The 19552-nt window shown below is 38.0% G+C and overlaps 1 protein-coding gene across 1 annotated transcript in view; it reads right to left on the bottom strand.

The window, feature by feature from the left end:
* Window positions 1–6887, bottom strand: part of LOC121329195 (Krueppel-like factor 3) — a 29534-nt gene extending 22647 nt beyond the window's left edge. The window contains exons 1-2 of the mRNA XM_041274658.1: window positions 6790–6887; window positions 2884–2920 (exon numbers count right to left, since the gene is read on the bottom strand). The gene's annotated coding sequence lies outside the window, so the exon portion shown is untranslated. The remainder of the gene's footprint in view (window positions 1–2883; window positions 2921–6789) is intronic.
* Between the last annotated feature and the right edge of the window lie 12665 nt (window positions 6888–19552).

The following is a 19552-nucleotide window of genomic DNA, read 5'->3' as shown; positions in this document are numbered from 1 at the left end:
GTTGTGGTTGTTATGTTATAATCTAAAATTGCTGTCTTTATAGGTGTGTATGATTTGTTGTTGACTGAGATTTCGGTAACTAACTGAAGACATGAGAGGATAATTCCATATAATTTAAATTTGCACCAATGAAACATAACCTGGTTAACTTTACTGTTGGCATATCAGATGCTTAGAGGGCAGATATAGTTGCATTCTTTTGGAACTTAAGGGTAAAACAAAATACATTTCAACAAGGAATTGCATTAGTTCCATTACTTATTTGTGCACAAGGTGTTTTCAATAAATACTTTCTGATTTAAATATAGGCCTACTATGTGATAGTTTGGGATATTCAGCCTATTTCAAACAGTAGGTAGGTGTTTATTAATTATTTCTATATTATCACTCGAATAAACTGCTATCGAGTAAGACCATTTTACTACCTACTTTCCAGGCAGGTACCAAATCCTCACTACTGCCATAAAAAGTTAACTTCTGGCCCTGATATTGTATATTTTTTGTTGCGACTTTGTTATGTGGAATGTAATAAACAAGCAGCAAAACAGTGACTTTTTCCTCCCTTCATTTTACAATGCCATTTCCACGTTTGTTTTATTTGAAGTGTTTAAAGTTTAAATTTCTGTTTTCATTTGCTTGTTCAGCTACAAAAAGGCACAAGTAAACCTCATGTGATTACTTTATGAAAAAAAACATGTCTATGGCCACTGTTTACTGTGAAGAAACGACAATGGCAAGAAATGAAACTTGAGCTGCTATTTGGTATCCTTTGTTTTGTAGTTAATTCACTGGGGTAAAGTAAGGCCTACACAATTTACTCTTTACTCCTGGGATATTTTTCTATTTTATCATGTTACGTAGTGTAAGGTCTTGCTGTATAACACACACACACACACAAACACACACACACACACACACACACACACACACACACGGTCCATGGCTGCCCCCCCTGCCCCTGCTACTATTGCTCTGTCTGTCTGTGTTCAGAGCAATATAATGGCTTTTATTACTTTTGAAAAACGCACGAATATCTGAACGAACATTTAAATTGAGTTAATAGCCGAACATGAAAATCCTGTTAGAATCAGTAGTTGGAAATTCTGGCCTGTGATTGGTTAAAACCTCATCATAGGAGGAAAAATAGATTGCACTATTGCCCTAACATCTTTACACCTGCTGGCAACAGTCTCCATCTGTCATGTGATTGGTTCACGTCACTGTGAGTCCCGCCCCTTTCCAAAGGATCGCCTATCATCTTCAATCCTGGCCTCACAACAAGAAAAAATGGGTGAACACCGATTCTGTGACTTAATAGAAAAAGAATTACAAAACATACTAAAAAAGAAAGAAAGACGCTCCAAAACACAAAAATTGTGATTAAAACATCACGGTCATTGTTTTCTGAATCGATGATGTAAACAAATATGAGAGCCGGGATATAAACTGGATTATGCAGCAGAACTTCAAAAACATTTTCTGTTATTTATTTCTGTTATTTATGTATTTACTTATGCTATACCAGCTATATTTGAACAATATATATATAAGTTGTATTTACCATCCAACCTTGCCTCGCTTATTTTCTTGACTGATTCATATATTAAATATGAACTGTAGACTCAGCCACGGTGGAAAATTAAATGCCCCTCGGCTTCAGGCATTATAGCCCCCTCTCATTAACAACAGTCTTCCCTTGGGTCAATAATTTTCCACTATAGCCCTCTCTCCAGTCCCTGCAAACGTAGTAAACTAAAATCAATGTTTTTCTTTTTGGTTCTTTCTACAGAAGCAGTAAATGAGAAGAACTGGACAAGGTCCAACTACCTCCAGAGGAGTAATGTTCACGCTATACTGACTAAACTTTGAATCATAAATTCCTTAGCTATCAGTGACTGGTCTATTGCAGATCGGCTCCAGAGTTGTTTCTGACAGCGTTAATGCAGACACACTGTTCCAAAGGAGGAAAGGCACATATCTGTACATAAAACAAACAAAACAAAATCACAAACTCACCAACTAAATATGTAAAATTTGCACAACTGCAGTAGTTGTAAATAGTGTCAAAAATACAGTTTACTTTTGAAAAGAACAAACTAAACAAGGTTTGAGAATGCCAGTCACGCCACAGTCATGTAATGTGCTGCAAGTCATTACTGTAGCAGGCTGTTATGGGTATCTGCTTTACAAAGGTTTGTTTAGAGACAGTACTGGGCATGTATATACTGTTGTATTGTGGTAAGTGGAAGGACAACATGTTGCAAACTAGGTGTCAGAAGAGATAAAACAAGTAGGCAACAGGAGTGGGTTCACCGAAAGAATGTTCAGAAAGCTGGACGAGGCTGGCTTAGGGGAAATCTGATATACAGGGAGCTGACTGCCTCACCCAGTGGGTGTGATCCTGTACGACAATGCAGAACTATCCTACTGCAAAGGGTATAATAATACCACACTGCAAAACATTAGATCCTACTATCAAATTCCAATGCATCTGGTGACGTGGTTCATCTAAGCAGTTGCATTCTATCAAGTGACTGCACCTCAATGGAACAGTAATTGGGAACTATGAAATGCCAGTTTGCAAACCTGCTCATTTTTCCATTTAAAGCTGTCTTCAGTGGATGAATAATGTGTATGCTTAAGCGCTGAATTTAGCATTAAATGAGCAGAACCAAAACCACAATTTATACAAACACTGTGCTGCTTGTATAAATCGCCCAAGCATCCAGCAAACAGTTCTGTCGCTTGAAGTTGTATTCTAGATTATGCTGATAATTTCCACTACAAGTATTGACTTGCGTGCCTCATTTTGCTATGGCGTTCCATGATGGCATCGCAAAACCCCCAATATAACTTGCAAAACTGAGGAACCAAATTAATTACCTGATAAATGAGACACAGAAGTTGTGCTGGCCAAGTGCTGGGGAACAAAGAAAAACAAGAACACATCAAAGGCCAAATAGTACAGTATGACTATCTGCTTTATAGTCTTTCAGCACGTCTCAAGCCTATTCAGCTTGTCAGTGTTCCATTCTATGCACTACATCATCAACCCAGCTGGCAAACATTTTGACCTATATATCCTTATTAAACATCAGACGCCACCCACGCACCATGCCCCAGAGTTCTCTGCTGAATCATTCAGATGTGTCCAAACAGGACTAGGTTTGGTTTCATCCACGCCCAGTTCTTAGGAACGTCTGAATCAACTGACTGAGTATAAACAGACAGGTGCAATAGAAAATGGAGAGGGGAGGATCGGCCAGGAATTCTTTGATGTAAACAAATGTTACAAAGGCATTGTTTACCACTAAATCAGTGATTCAGTCTATTAATATCCTGCCCCAATACAAATACTGTATAAATTCCAGTCCCCTATATATATATTTGAAATATTAATCGCATGTCACCGCTCCACGTACAGAGATCGACTGAAATGTGCCAGTGTGACTCTCAGCTGTGACACAACTACAGCACAGTATACTACCTGTGAACCATATTATAATGTGATATAATAGTGACGGTAAATGCTTGAACAATATAATTAAGTTTACACAGTTTACAATAGAAATTTAAACCCGTAAAATAAAGCAATTTTTATTTAAACAAAAAACAAAAAAAAATATGCGCACAATTAGATCAAAAGGTTATTTTTTTTCACGCATTCTCACCTTGTTTACAACATCTACATGGAAAAAAAAAAAAACATCTCCTGGAAGGGAAAGTTTAGGGACTTGCAATCTATGAATTTCTCCAGTCTATACTGGCACATGGGTGATGTAAGATTTGTTAACCAGGAGAAACCGAGTGAGATAAAATCAACAAACCGTTTCTTAGCGGTGAAACTTAACTGTAAAATGCAATACAACAATGTACAGATGTATCTGGATATTTACAGTTACTGTACAAAACACTTAAGATTTTTCACACATCATACTATATCATATTATATAAAACAAGGTCTTAAAGTGTATGTAAAGTTGACAGAAGCCAGAACCCACAAATTGTGCAGACAATGGAAGCGATTGATAACGGTCTCTGCTACACTGAGAAAGCTGTGCATGCAGCATCTTGTCTGAGCCCCCTTTCTAGAACAGAAACCTCAGGGAACAGAAAGCAGCCGCCACCTCACTCAGACAATACCCTTCCTTATCAGTGCAGCCTGCTCCCTGGTTTCCTGTCTCAGCCCTACACACTGCCGCCAACCTGGGATGGGAACTCAGCAAAGTGAAAACAAGAACATTAACCAATTACAGACCGACAATGACTAGTGTGTTGTGTGGAAAGTGAAAAGTACTTTGAGCAGGAGAAGGAGAACATGTAAAATAGAATTAAACTGTAGTCTTCAACAAGTAACAGTTGGGTGTTGAGCTCCAAAGGTAAACTGTGTTTCTTTCTTCTGGTGCTACAGTAATGCACTCACTTACAGTACAGATGCTTATCAATTATATTTAGAAAAGATCACAGCTATTTGCCAAAACCCAATTTCTTTGCAGATTACAAAATTACATATTACCATAATGCACCAGAAAAATATTACAAAACAAATTACACACTGTACAATAAGCTTTTTACTGTTTCTAGTAAAATGTGTTTGCAAAAAAAAAAAACAGCTATTAAAAGTGATAAAGTGGTGCCCGAGTTCTACTTATCTTGAAAAAGAAAATAACCTAAAGCAAACAACATCTCAAAACACTGATGATACAAGTCAACAGGCTCCAAACCTGGAGGTGAAAAGGTTAACTTATCCCTTGTGTAGCATAAAACAGTCAGCTTGAGCAATAAGCATACAGTGTGTGTGTGCGTGCGTGTGCGTGTCAGCAGTTCATAGCCGAGTAGAGACAGGGCGGGGTTCAGTGCTGGAGTGTCAGGAATCTTTTGATTAGGAACCTGCCTTTTCTTCCTGGGATCTGGTCTGAAAACAGGACAAGAGCATGAATGTGCCACTTGCAATGTCTGACGCAAACCCCAGCCTTGAAGCTGCAGACGCTTGGTGAAGCCAAAGCAAAGAGAACCATTGACTTTGCCCTCAATGGCCCTATTTACACAGGCAGCTGCAACAAGAGAGGGCGGAGGCGTTAGCTTTCTGGGTGTGAGCAGAAAACCACATATTGGACATACCCTGTTTACAAGCAAATTGCTAGTTTATATTATATACTATATATACATATATATTACAATCATGCCAGTAAAAATGTCCTTCTATTGGCAAACACATTAGAACACAGTATTTTAAAACCAACATTAAAGCCATACCTTTATTGTTTATAACAGCACAATCAGGTTTAATTACAGTAGAAACCTAAGGCATGCATGATTTCCATAGCAATTCAATGAAATATGTACAAAAGTGACAATTTCACCCTAAAACATTTGTCTGCCACAGTACCGTACATACAGAGTCTACACAAAATGAAGTGACACTGGCTGGAAAGGACCCTTTTTGGAAGAACAATTTTACATAAAGATTTAAGAAAACTTCTCCCATTAGGTAAATTGTATGTACAAACTATTACAACTGTTGCAATTTTTAGAAAGTTTGGAACTGTAACTATGCCATTTTGTTTTTTTAGCAAGACCATTTATTCTTTTTGTACAACTGGCTGTCTGTTTACAGTGTGATGTGAGGCCACTGCAGTGACCAAGAGATCAGTTCTGAAGTTCCTTCATAAAGATTATATTAGGCATTCTATAAAACTGGACAGACTGCCCCTAATTAAACATGTTATCCCCCAATTGAAATATTAGGGTATTTGCTAATGCCATATAGTTTATTATGAGGTTAAAGTGGCATGTTAATATACTTTGATATTATGGTGGATGGCTGCTATTGTGCGTTTATATTTAGTACATTTTCAATAAACAGGATCCATACAACTGTTTGAATTTATGGTTACAAGAACTCTTTCAGGTAAAACCCATTTTTCATGGAGCAAGATCTGCCAGCAGTTGCAAAACTATCACCATGGTACAGATGCAGCTCATCTCAACGAATGATTAACTTCCTTAATTAACAAACTAATTAATTAATTAGTTCATTAACACACCCTGTTACCGTATTCTAATAATCTAAAAGACTGCAGATGAGCTAAGGCAGCAGTCACGTACAGTATTGCTGGGGTTAGTCATTCTGTTCCAGTCTTCACTAGTGAACTTGTGTTGTTTCTCTGAATTCTAAAACATGTATACAATAAGGTATACATCAATGTATACAATAAGGAATGCTCAATTAACCAGCCGTGAGTCATACCATAAATAATCAAAACAAACCAACAAATTAAAACAATAGACACGTGTCACAATACTGTTCATGTAACTAGGGAATTACAACCTAACAGTAAGAAATATATTGCAGCAAAACGCTAAATAAACTCAGGTCATTTCCCTAGAACTAAATAACACATCAGAAACTCGCCCACACACACTAGAGTTCTTGATCCACTAGTAACTGTGTAAGCTGCGTGACTACAGGAAAGTACTGTACATGTAGGCTACTACTGTACTACAGCATTTACAGAAATGTGCAGTTCCATCGACTGCTTCATTGAAAAACTCAATATCAAACAGTATTTAATATGCAGATATTTACAAGAAATACTTATATTTTACTTTATTTTGCACGTATTAATCACAATATATACCACCCGATGTACTCTCAAGGTACGTTCAAGTCACTACAAACTGGATTTCCAATATCAGAGTTACCAAACAGAGTTAAAACAAATAAATCAAAGTTGATAAACAAAACTTCTACTTTAAAATGACTCAATTTAAATAAATACAACTTACTTTAAGAGGTCCTCCCTCCAGTCCAGTGCTTGTGATAATTTCTCCCTTGTTACAGTTCCTCTCTGAGTGGTATGCAAACTTTCCAAAGTGATACGATTTTTTCAAAAAACTGGACCTAGTAAGCTATTACTATCACGTGACATGCACAGTCTCTCTCAGGCGGGATGTCTAGAGGGTGGAGCAGCTAAACAGAAGCGGGCAGGCTGTTGTTACGAGAGTGTTATTGGCAAAATAACTCAGAAAGTAGCGACTTGCACTAGGCGTTGCTCTGCAGATATATAGTGTTTAAAACACTGGTAGATGAGAGATAAGGACATGATAATGTGTAAACAAGCATACCAGTAAGACTGCTTGCACTCTTAAAGCGGTGATGAGTCACGTATTAATATTATTTTACTGAGCCGAATCTCAAGGTACAAATTTATACCTCTAAGAAGAGGTGTACTGGCAAGTAGGGTCAAGGACCGAGGGGGGTTGTGTAGGATTTCACAAGAATAGTGCTAAGTTGAACTCATTGAAATATCTCTTATGTCAATTTGTTTTATCATTTCACCTCCACGTTTTTACATTTTACCGAATTGATAATGAGACCACCTCCCTGGTCCTCTCCAGCCTGCCACTCCTCTGTACCCAGTCGGTAATAATAGTCTTACCTCCGGTTAATAACTTTCTACAATAGCCCTCCTCTCCAGTCCATATTTACTATACATATACTCATTTACAAAAAAAAAAAAAAAAGCCTAAAAACCTACAAATCTAGGTGATGCAAATCTTTTGGTCATAGCTGTATATACAAAGCTTTAACTGGTATGTTGTTTTATGACATGGTAAGTCTATTTTTAATAATGAAATCAAGTGTGCAATCCTAAAGCTTTACACAGATGATCTCTACTTTCTAACCACTCCTTTACCATTGTTACTGAAAAGACAATTGCATTTGTCATGCTAGGCATGCAGGCTTCTCTGTTTACCCCCAGATAGTTTAGTATCGTGTTTTTAATGCATTCTTTGCTCTTGACACACAGAAAAATACAAGAAAAATATCCAATTATTGAATTGAGACTGCAACACAAATATTACACACAGCAGTATTCCAAATAATTAAAAAAGCTTGTCTTTATTAGTGTCAGTTATATTTAACAAATTCCTTAAATCTGGTAGTTGACCAGCCTTAGGCATAGGCAACATATGGTTAAAATAATATATAAATATGTATTATCATTATTATTAGAAGTAGTCCTATTTGAGACCTGTAAAAATGGGACTACACCACTGCGGAGCTGGGTCTGTATCCAGGTATCTTTACGGGGTCTGTAGGCACTAGGTGTTCACCTGGCTCCTGATGCACACCAAACCTTGCCCTCCCTCGTCCCGAGGAAAGGACTGAACCCTGACAGAAACCCAATGCTTTCCGGCCCAGAAGAAGTTTGTCAGCTTCCTTTGGATCCTGGCTACAAACTTGGGGGGCGGGCTCAGAGTGATCAGCCGATGCCACAGCATCGATGCCACCAGCTGGTTGATCACCAGAGGCTCCCTCTCCCTTACCCCCCCCTCGGATGTTGTTGGGAGGGGGTGCCGGCTTAGGGCACCTTTTTTTTCTGGTGCCCCAGCTCTTTGCAATGGTAGCACCGCACCCCCTCTGAAGAATAGAAAATAACATAATTGGTTCCCTAGAAGGGGACCACATAACTCCCCTTGGAGCCCAGAGTGATGGGATGGATTGCTGTTTTTATCTCCCCCAGGGCCTGCAAGTGGAGCCTGAGCAGGTCGTCCTTTAGAAAAGGTGGGGCATTCAATAGGACGACCCTTGTGCCCAGACCTGCGAGTGGTTCGACGGGGATAAACTTCCGAGCCACAATTGCGGTGTTCACGACGGCCTCCGATTTGATGAAGAACACGGCCTTCCTGTACATTTTGGAGGCCCACCACCTTGGCCATGGCCTTAACAAAGCCTTCGATTGACAGGGTGTCTCTGAGGAGGCACCTGACTCAGTGCCTCCTCGTTATGTTTTTGAAGGGGGCCGCAGTATCCGCAGCCACCTGTTGTCCACCTTCTCAGGGCTTGTTGAGCTTGCCCACTCATTTTTTTTTGTTTGTTTATTTATTTATTTATGTATTTATATAAATAAACAAAGAGACAGACACACAGGGACAGACACACCTCTGCACTGCAAAAAACACCAGTGCAGAAGTACACACAATGCAAGACAAAAAAACACCTACACTGCAATCAGTGCAGGAGCACACACAAACACAAAAAACAGGAACAAATAAAGAAAAACAAAACAAAACAGACAAAGTTAAAGGTAATTAAAATAAATTAAAAACCTTCAACTAAAAGTAAACAGGGCGAACAATGTGTCTGCCCTTCCCCTACTCTGCAGAAACAGGGGATTAAAACAAAAAGATTTTTTAAAACAAAACCTAAAATTAAAAGAAACAAAAGTAAATGTTTTTTTTTAATTAAAAATGAAAAGTGCAGAGAGAACAAAATAAAAAAGAAACAGTGGTTTTTTTAAGACTAACAAATAAAATAAAAAAATTAACACAAAAGGTGCACTACTACTTTAGATAAAGAAAGATATAAAATGATTTTGAAAATTAAAGCTTTAAATAACTGTTTTTAATGTTTTTTAATCACTATTTGAGGAGCTCTGAAAAAGCGTGACCTCTCAGTAGTAGTTGTAATAATAGTCATACATGTCCATGTAGTTTACTGCCCACACTTCAGAACTTTGATTATATTATCTCAGTGTAAAAAGTTGTTATAAATGCTTTATCTTGTAATTGTGTCTGGGTGGAAGGTGTCAGTATGTTAGAAAATAATTTGACAGAGATTTCACATCAAAGCGCCTGTCTACTTGAATGTTTTAGTGCTGCACATATCAACAGTCACTTGTGTTTATTGATGGTGGGAGCTTTGAAGCAGGAAGCAGGTGGTAACACTTGCACATGAGCAGGGTGTGGTATCAGCTTGGGTTTTAGATCTCAAGTTTTCTCTGGAGGCCAGGTTATGTGCTGATCCTCCTGCAAAGCCTCTACCTTGGATTAGTTTAGTGTCCAAGTTATGGGCATTCCACTATGGCAGCAACAACAGCAAGTGACAATATGTGTGGCATATGGTAAGGAGGGAGTAGGGACCTTCCCTGGAGAATAAGCTGTAGGTTTTAAAGCATAGGAAACAATTCTATTATTTTTCAAATAGCATTCGTAAATCATATTTATTTCATATTATTCCAAAAAAATTGTAAGCGTTTACTTATTTCCAAGCAATACAAAAAATGTGCTCTTCGTAAACCATCAACACAGTAACATGCTGACGTATGTTTCCTAAAGCAGACAGTCTGGTCTCTGCATTGGAAAGGAAACTAGACAAATTCATAAATATGTACCTCTATACTGGCTTGATGAAAGCATATAATTGTGAGTAGAATGTCTGAAGTACTGTTGTACACAAATATGAACGGAATCTACGAGTTCTACATTACAGTCAACCCACATTACGCACCAAACTGTTCCTGTGTCGTCAACATATTTATTTAGCTCCTTTTCCCATACAGTCATAAGCATTTTAATACAAACACCATCTTACAGGCGTGTGTGTTCTACACAAAGTTCTTTTTTTTTTTTTAAATAAATTTAGTCGTTGCCGAAACATGTGCCGTCAGCCGACTGCTTCTTTACACACTGCAGATTCACCATGCAGCCACCCAGGAGCTACAGCGTGGGAGAACAACGCAGCTCCCGAGCAGCTAACAGGCAAACCCACAGGCGCCCGGCAAGACTACAGGGGTCGCTAGTATGTGGTGAACCTAGGACACCCTGGCATAATAGTATAGGCACCTTTCTTAATGCTGTTTGTACGAGTCGTGGGTCCAGTTTAGTTTAATAGTATAGGCCCCTTTCTTACTGCAGTTTGTACGAGTCACAGGTCCAGTTCTGTTTGTTTCTCACACAAGTGTTCGTGTTTCACAAATTAGAAGAAAAACATGCTCCATATGCGTAATTGAGGTTATATCTTTGTAAGTGCATATTGATTTGATGTTTTATTTTTTCCTCAAATTGGGGTGGGAAATTTTGGCTGCTTCTTAAATTCGAGGGCATCTTAAATTTGAAGGAATGGAGTATGTCTTAGAAAAGGGTGTGTCTTTATCTTTATGATATATGACAGGTAGACTAACAGAAATGTATGATATCAGTAACTAAACCAGCTGTTGGTTATGAAGTGTTTTTTTTTTTTTTTTTTTTAAATTTTTTGGCAACACCACAGGAGTCTCTAATCAGGCACACCCTTAGCATCACCAAGCCTACAGTACACATAAGAAGGTGTGACTGTCAACTGTTTCTATTTTGGTTGGGGACAAAATCCCCCATGGCACTGAAGAGAAGCACAGTAAAGCAGGCAAACCAGAGGGATGATAGCCCATATTATTTGTCACAACATATGCTAGCAATGGTTTACACTGTCAGTCACACAAAAACATTGTGAGTGATTTTATTATTGTAAATTGCAAATTTAAAAGGGACACTGACCTGTTTTCTTGTTTATATTTTGATAGGCAGTAATAAATAATAGATATCTTTCTGATTTTTTTATCAATAAAATAAATCAAAGGAATAAATATTGCATTTATAGAGAGCGTATCTTTATAGAGAATGCAAAGACCCAGTTGATTATATATAGTCTGGGATGACTCTCTAAGGGGCATTTGTTGCTGACTTCTCTTGTCTGATGTTTTCCTTCAATTGATTTTTTGTTCTTTACAGGCCACTCCCCACACCCGAGCCTCACCCTGTGAACTCTGTACCTGCATTGAACAATGTTTAACTAGATAACACACCGTCAATCTCCCTCCTCACAACAACGTCGGCACTGTAGAAAGCAAAGCATATATTTTTGGAATAACTTCTACATGTTTTTGGTTGGGTCTTTTATGAAATACTGGCTTGTGCTCCTACAATCTCACGCTCTCTCCAAATACTGGGAAACAGACAGTCCTGGCATACTGGGCCCAATGTGAATGTTTGCGAAATGAGATGTAAAATTCCAATTACAGTGCTGATTTGGCAGGAAGAAAGAAAAAACATTTGAATATATCTATTGGCACAGCTTAAATAAGAACATAAGAAAAGTTTGGGAGCGAGAAAAGGCCCCTCAAAGGTGGTCCATTGTTAGCACACCATTCTTCCCCAATGTTTTAGATCCCACTACTTCACCTGGTAGGCTATTCCATGCATTATAACTGTAAAAAAGTGCTTCTTACCTTCTGTTCTAAACTTACTTTTACTCAGCTTCCACTTTTGCCCTCTTTTCTTTAGTGACGTCATATTTTAGCATACTATTTGCAGGACAACTAGACAACTTCACCAATGTCATTAACATAGCCTTCTCTTCAACTACAAAAGACTGGACCCCTGAGAAGGCAGTTTTAACAATGTTAGTTACTGTAAATGCATGAACTGTGAGTATGTTTATTAGAAGGACCAAATGGAAAACAATTTGAAAACACAAAGATTTTTTAAGAATGATCTCACCACAGATTCTGTATAAAAAGGCTTGCTTGGAGCTCTTTAGTTAGAGTTTAGTTCCTTCGTTAATGGTTAAGGAAATGACCGAAAGGACCTGTGCTGTATCGTATGTGAGTATTTTGTTTGTTTTGTCTTGTCACTAACTGTTGATTGTTATTTAGTAGATGGCTAAACACGCCAGAGGCCAGCACAAACCTGGACTTCACTTGTTGGCACGATAAATGGTATTTGTACAAAGTGCACTACAGCACGCACCCAGGACTGGTGACCCTGTTTGTATATTGTGTTATTGCAAACTGATAGTTTATTATTTGGAACTATATTTCCTTTATTTAGAACAGTGCAATACCCATTGCTGGGTATTGGCTGGGAAATATTGTTTACGGTCACCATACCTGGATTATAAATAAAACCACTTGCACTTGGATTCCCGTGATGTGCCTTTCATTTAATCACTCATGACTCCTGCACCTGTACACTGCAAGCTACTATGCCACACACCTTTATGACGTGATTTAAGTGTAACCAGCACATAACATCATTGTTATCCCTACTATCTAACCTCTTACAGTAATGGCATCTCAGTAGAGAAACTGTTCATTTTCAGCACTTCTATTGAAAAACACAAGTCAAAGCTGGGTGTCTGATACTTAGAGGCACGAGAGACAATCTTGTGTACTTTGTAAAGCATAATCTGTTGTGCCTGTTTTTATAATGACCAAAGCATGGAGTTATTTAAGTAAAATTCAAAGACATAGGAATTAACTAAAATAATGTTGCTAACAGTACCAATAATGATCATAACATCATGATAATTCAGTTATTTAAATAGAAAGCGTAATTAATTTAAATTTTTGAATGTGCATTGTACTCAACAAAAAATATGCATTGCCTTACTGCATAATTATTAACCCAAAGGAAAGTCAAATATTCTAGGTAATTAACCTTCTTGAGGTCAAGTCCCTATGTTATGGTAGCATGCAGAAGTGATGTAGCCCAACAGTCCTAACCTTTTGAGTCCAAAGACTGTGCATTGAATTAAGCATCAGGACACACTGCGTTGAAATGTAGGACAGTGTACTCTGAAATGGGCTTCGTTACTTCAGAGAATGGAAGAAAAACAGTGTTCAGATCTATTAAATAGTTAACAGCCTGCTATTCATGTAGTCAGTGACATCTGTTCAGGAATGTGGATAGGCTCTGGGGTACAGTATAACTACAGTCCCAAAAGTACACTGTATCCAAAACATTAAAGCAAAGTACACTTTAAGAATAAAATAGTGTCAAGTCTGTAGCAATTCACTTGCTCCATGAAGTGGGTGTAAGTTTCATTCACCTGTCCCTTTAATTAGGGACAGTAGCCTGGCCAGGTTAAAACTCAAATTCCCATAATTCCTTGCTATCACCCTCTATTCATCCTCTCCCCCCATTGGCTCATTCAGATATCCACTCCTCCAATCTCAGAGCTCCTTGGAAGCCAGTACCGGTATTAAAGCTGGCAGGCTAGGCCAGGGAGGACTCCATTTTCTCTTGAGGAAACCATTTACAAACAAACAGCATATTACTTAATTAACAAAGTAACTTGAACTATTTTAGATAAATCCTGGTGCATCCATTTTCTCTTTTCATAATCTTGTATTTTGTCTAAACCTTTTTTGTTTACACTGTTACTTGTTTAAGTTTAGTTGCTGTTCAAGGTCTGTTTAGGGTTTGTTTTATGGTAGTGTGTTCAGTCTCCATTTTGTCCCTGAGCCTCCTGATATTTTTCAAATGGCTGTTCACCATTCAACCCGGAACTACTCATCAGACTCTCCATTTCTACAATCGCTATTTTTCCATCAACCTTCATCCACCACCCTCAGTATAGGACTCTATTCGGGACGTCTGTATTTACAGTATAATCGTAAATCTCGAAAAACTACTCACTTCTAAATCTTTTGTAGTCATTTTTGTATTACTTTAGTATAAATACATGTTAATTTGGATTCCTGTGTTTTTTTCTGACTTTATGTGAACAAAAAGACACACATTTGCCCGTTTTCCCATTGGAAATAGTGATATTTTGAAATATCACTGTCCTGGTGTCACAGAGACGGCCGAAGTGGGCGGCGTCAGAACCAGGAAAGGTAATGCAATACACAAAACACAGGACGGATGAAATGAAGTGATGAAGACGCCTGTTGGCGCCGGTTTAATACCAAATAAAAGGTTTACACAAACACGAAAAACACAGGACAGGGCACTCTACGCCAAAATAAATAGACAAACGAAAACAGACTAAACTTAACAAAACGGTGCACGCACAGACACTGACAAACACGGTGAGCGGATACTTTCTCCTCTTATCATTACTACTACTACTGCTTATTTCCTCCGTCTCCAATCCCGTTCTCCGCTCACCGAACACCCAACCGCCAGTATGTGACAACGTGCATCTATATATACTATTGTGCTGGGATTCAATTACCAATTAATTATTCACTTGAATCCCAGCACGTGAATTAATAAAGTGCAATTCCCCGTGCTCACATATTACTACATTTTACTTGCACGTGAAGTGCTGTGCAATCCTCGTGCCTAAATACACATATACATTTTTAAACACTCGTGTTACACAGACCCGTTTATATCCCGTGTACCAATGTCTATACACCAACATTTAAACACACCACACGCAACACATAACAGATAATATACACAGGGGCGGGCACTTTGTTACACCTGGTCACAAAAGCAAATTATGAATGAGACCAATGCTTCAATAAGTGTTATAAATAAACACAAAACATTTAAATCAGAATAGTAAAAAAAAGAATACAGGGGCTGGCTTTGACGAACAGGCATCCCTGAACTTTATTCCCTGTATTTTGTTTGTTGCAATTGACCAGTAATTACTTAATGGTGGATTCCAAATATTTCCCTGATGAAGTTCATTGAAAACTCATATACACTGCACACACAATAAGTGTTGTTTTCTTTTACTTAAAGTCCAGGATCTTAAGAAATAAGTTTTTGTTTTTGTTTTTCTCCACAAAATGGGGTTTACTGCATTAATAAAAACAGTTTCTGATCTAAATACAGGTGTTGTATAAATCATTAAAGAGGGGGACTTTGTGAAAATCAGCATCTCTAGTGTGTGTGTGAGTATCTTGTGTGTATTTTTGTGCAGTAAGTACAGTGACAGGTGTTTGTCCTAATTTAACATTGAAACAGTGGCTCTATTTAGATCCACCAAAGTTATAGTAAACTGTGTGCACATTCTGTATAGGCCCATAGTTGTATATAGATTTTTTTCTTGCTATTTTTTTCATACTTCCATCAGCTCCTTTTTAAAATAACTGTTTCCCAGCCATGACATCAGCGTCTCCTAACAAGGGGATTCATTGGTGGTTTTTAATATTGAAGGTTCTGTACTGTGCCTTACCACTTCTCTTGTTCTTTTCCTGTCATAAGAGTAACATGGCTGGTAAATCTGGAACATAAGGGGCTCTAATTTCAAAGGACAGCTGCCCTGCCCAGCAGGTCTGTGCTTTGCACCTGGCCTGCTATTGTTGCCGCTGGGCTTTGAGCCCAAGTTCACAATTATTCTTTTACAGCAAAGAGACTAAATCTCTTCATCATCCGTGTTTCTCAAGTGTGATGTATTGTTGTTTTAGCGCTCCTGGGGAAAAAAAAACAAAAAACAGGTTTTATGGTTTTGGTGAGAATTGTACAGTACAGTTAATATCCAGGCAATTTTCCTCTGGGGGGGGGGGGGGGGGGAGTAATTAGCCTGTTTTTGTACCCCCTGACATCATATTCTTAATGTATTAACCAACCAGCAGCAGCTTCGAATGACTGACAAGCTTAGAAGCCAGTTATTAAGTCCCTTGGGGCTGATCTATTTACGCCAAACTGCCATTAACGTTATTTTTTCCTGAAGGGTACACAATTCTAATTTATGAGCTGTATATTTCTGATTTGCTACCTTTATTGGGTGCATTTTTATTATCTGAAAACAAATGATGCTAATTATGTTTTGGAGTAAATAACTTTGAGAATCTAGCCCTTGGTCACTCGATGAACAATAGTACATATTTTACCTCCCGAGATACATAGTCTTGAGAGCGTTGTTTAAGACATCTTGAGTGGAATAATTCGCCGTGCACAATGAAGATTCAATACATAACTTTGTTACCCCATGACTGACCTGCATTCATGTACAGTTTAATTTTATGATTGTTGTTTATGAGATCAACTTTATATTCATCTATTTGTGCAGAAGAAAAGGATTGATGCAGAGTATATAGGAGTCCCTTAGCGATCGATTGCATTATTATTATAACAAGCATTTTTGTCAGTAAAAAACTTTAGAAAGTGTCAAATAAAAACATCACACCTCATGAGACTTCTTATTGGGCCACATTTTCAATGTCTGAACAACTTCAGTTTTTACTGAACTCCTTCTTTAATTAATTCTGTTGAATATTTAAATAGTTTAATTATGACCTGTCCTTTGGGTGTTGAGATGTTATAGGACAGAACATGCTCCACAAGACAAGATGGCGCAAGCTCTTAAAACTCAAGATGCTTATTTACAAGAGCTGTAAAAGGTATTTCAAGTTTTGTGACATCACCATTTTGTGTAAACTTAACAATGAGATAAATACAGCCCAGTTGGCATATATATTTTGGTTAACACCTGTAGCTTTACCTCAGAATTTCTGATTTAAAAAAAAGAAATGCTGTGCTTTGTGGTTGCTATGGAGAATATTACCTGCAAGACTGTCATTAATCTCTCCTCCTGGGACTCAAGCAAGTTCAAGGTTCAAAGCTCCAAACTGTCTCATATAAATACAAACATTACATAACATAGACATCTGGTTACAGGTTTGTCATCTCATGACTATAGAAACTACAATAATGTTAAAAAATAATGTAATATAAGCAACCCAAGATTTCATTGGTGGACTTACTGATTTTGGACTTAGCTCTTATCCCAGTACAGTATTAAAACATGCAGCTATGTCCCTAGACTGAAAATACCAGAAACTGAGCTACTGCTCATGCCTAATGGAGCAGCCATTTGGAATGTTACAAATTAGGTTCTACAGTCTCAAATGACTTTATTGCAGATTCCCACCTACCCTGAAGTAATCAAAACCGGTTACATATCATATACCGTAGAAAACTATTTCAAAACGTGTCACTGGAGCTGAGACATCTTGACAGGGTGTGACAAAGACGGCTGTAGTGGGGACATCAGACCAGAAGAAACACACAGTACAGAGAGGAAACGATAAATGGATGTGCTGCTGCGCAGTTTATTATTATAAAATAAAACAGGACAAAAATAAACAGACAAACAAAACGGACTAACACTAAACAAAACACGGTGAGCGTCTATTTTACTTAATACTATTACAATTACCTCCGTCTCCAATCCCGTTCTTCACTCACCGAACACACAACCCTGAGTGAGTGAAAACATGCTGCATTTATGCAGCTGTACCGAGACTCGATTGCTAATCAATCATTCAATTGTAGTCGTGGTACAACTGCACGTGAATTAATAAAGTGCAATTCCCCGTGCTCACATATTATTACTTTTTACTTGCACGTGAAGTGCTGTGCAATCCTCGTGCCTAAATACAAATATACATTTTAAGCACCCGTTTTACACAGACCCATTTATATCCTGTGTACCAATGACTATACACCAACATTAACAAACAACAAATAACACAAAATACACACAGGGGCGGGCACTTTGCCACACAGAAATAAAGGGTTCTTTATGCTACAGACATAAAGATAAGCATTAGTGAACGGAAAAGAAGAAATTCATAGAAATGCAACTACAGATTGATTGGTTTTTAAGACTCAACAGAAATGCAAAATTGCAATTTTGAACTGGTTGTGCAATTCAGTATTATACAACTAATCTAGGCCCTATGGCTATATACAGTAACTTAAGTAACAAATGGTACCTTCAAAATGGCCCATCCCTACAGCTTTCATAACATCGTGACGAAAATTACTTAGACAAGATCTGACATGACCTAGGCCTATTGGTATACTTTGTCTTCTTTTACAACAATGGCTCTGTTCTTCCTTTTCCCATGTCATTTTTAGAACACCCTCTCCCAAAAAGTGACTATTTACCATATATACACAAAAATATCTTAAAACTTTCATTGTTTTATAAAATCCTATGAATTTTCCTTTATTCCCTCGTGGAATTACTTTCCCAAAAGTTTTTTGTCCGTCTCATTTTAGCTATAGTTGGCTCAGAGAGGCCAGTGGGCCGGGTTATTACAGCGATTACCAAATGTGGGCTGTAACTAAAAGAAATGCAATACTTGTATCCCTATTTTTGTTACCTGACTGAAATGTCAATAATTACCAACACTTTTAATAAGATACGTATACTTTGTGACAGAAATAGACTGATTCTTCTTGTTAAATCTCTCTCCCAACCTGTGAGGGCGCTAAGTACAGGGAACAGAGTACCCCGGACCAGATGGCCCGACAATTCATTCCCAGGGTTAAAAGAAAGTTGGTCATCTAGAAAGGGGGCGGAGCTCCGGTGCACTAACTCATCGACCTGGAAGGGAAATGAGCGACATGATCTGTTCCTTTATTTATGGTTAAGAAATGACCCGGAACAATCAGTGTTGTATTTATTGTACGGTTTGTTTTGTTTGTTTGTCTGTAATTGTTACTTCTTGTTATTATTAGTAAATGGAAAACAGCTGTTGTCAGAGGCCAGCACTAACCAGGCATCACTGTTCTGTATCCCAGGACTGGTGACCGTGTTTGTATATTGTGCGTGTAGTATTGACTGTGTTTATTATTTGGGTCTGCAACCCTTTATTTAGAACAGTGCAATATACATTGCTGTGTATTGCCTGGGATTTATTATTTACAGTCACCAGACCAGGAGTATAAACCCTCCTTGCACTTTAATTCTTGTTGTCTGCCTTTCATTTTTCACCGCATCACTCCTGCACCTGCACACTGCAAGCCACTTTGACACAACTGTCAGTGTTTTAAAAATGTTTCATTAATCTACAGTATGACCAAATGTAGAAGGGACAAAAGATCATTAGTTGGACAGTCAAAGTTTGGATCGGATATCGGAAACAATGTATGGTGGTGGTTTGCAAAGATGATATCAGTTTTATTTTTATTCCTATACTTCGACACTTGATTCACAGACCCTGATTATCACTAATCTTGAACTACCTTATCT

This window comes from Polyodon spathula, chromosome 2 (genome assembly GCF_017654505.1).
Source record: "Polyodon spathula isolate WHYD16114869_AA chromosome 2, ASM1765450v1, whole genome shotgun sequence".
Classification (NCBI taxonomy): Eukaryota; Metazoa; Chordata; class Actinopteri; order Acipenseriformes; family Polyodontidae; genus Polyodon; species Polyodon spathula.
The sequence above is the reverse complement of the archived record's forward strand: the minus strand, read 5'-3'. Positions and strand labels throughout refer to the sequence as shown.